Below are 1,038 nucleotides of genomic sequence, written 5' to 3' on the forward strand. Positions count from 1 at the left end.
ACTTGTTTGAGTTGTCTTCCTGTTTGAGACTCTCCTAGAAAACCTCTCCTCTCAGTCTCTATGCCCCACCTTGAAGCAGATTCACTAGAAACCCATTAGAACAATTAATGTTTACTTAATGTCTTTAAAATTTCTTTCAGTTTCCCATCCATTCTCTAAATCATCAGAAACAGTAGATTCTACAAATATAAATTAAGCCTAACATAAATATAAGTAAAACATGAACGTAAATCTACTATGTGAAAACTATGATTCAATCTCAATGACAAAGATTTTTTTTTCTATAAGATTTTATCCTGTGCCATGCTGGGATAACTAGAAATTAACTATTGAGATTAAGTTATTCTGGACCAGTAATTAACCCTGTTATATACACCCAGTATGTCACAAGAGTGACTGTGCTGACCAGGGCACTAGGAATTCATTAGTGGATTCCTCATACTCATATTCTGGAGATTACACCATAGGCAAGGGCATGAAAGTCTGAAGTCTAGTCTCTTTCTGTATCTTTGGAATAATGCCAAATTTTGCTACATTAACACATCAGATAGGCCAGATGTGAATAAAACCACTTCACCACTAGTCTATTTCTAAACAGAGACAATTTATTAACCACAAGCAGTATAATAACAAAAAGGATATGAGTTTCATACATTTAAGGTTTTTCACAGCTACGCTGCTAGTACCAGATTAAAAACTCATTGAATCGGGCACTCCCAAAACTAGGCCATAAGAGAATCCCTAAATTGATTAACTATAGAAACTATTTGTTAAAAAAAAATTTAAGGTTCTTCTCTATCCTCCACAACCTATGTTTCAATATTTCAGAATCTCAAAAATTTCACTCCACCCCAACGAAGAAGTCTCCTGATATTTTCAAGAGGTGAAACCCTTATTGGAGGAATAGAAATAAATCTAGATTGAGGACCCTCAACATTTTCCCTTTTCCTTCTTGATAGATAATTCTCTGGACTAGTCTAGCCATGACATCTAGGCCTTTACAATTTCTCAGAGCTATGATTCTAGAAATGGACAAAA

The sequence above is a fragment of the Mandrillus leucophaeus genome, unplaced genomic scaffold (genome assembly GCF_000951045.1).
Source record: "Mandrillus leucophaeus isolate KB7577 unplaced genomic scaffold, Mleu.le_1.0 Scaffold1987, whole genome shotgun sequence".
In the NCBI taxonomy this organism is placed as follows: domain Eukaryota; kingdom Metazoa; phylum Chordata; class Mammalia; order Primates; family Cercopithecidae; genus Mandrillus; species Mandrillus leucophaeus.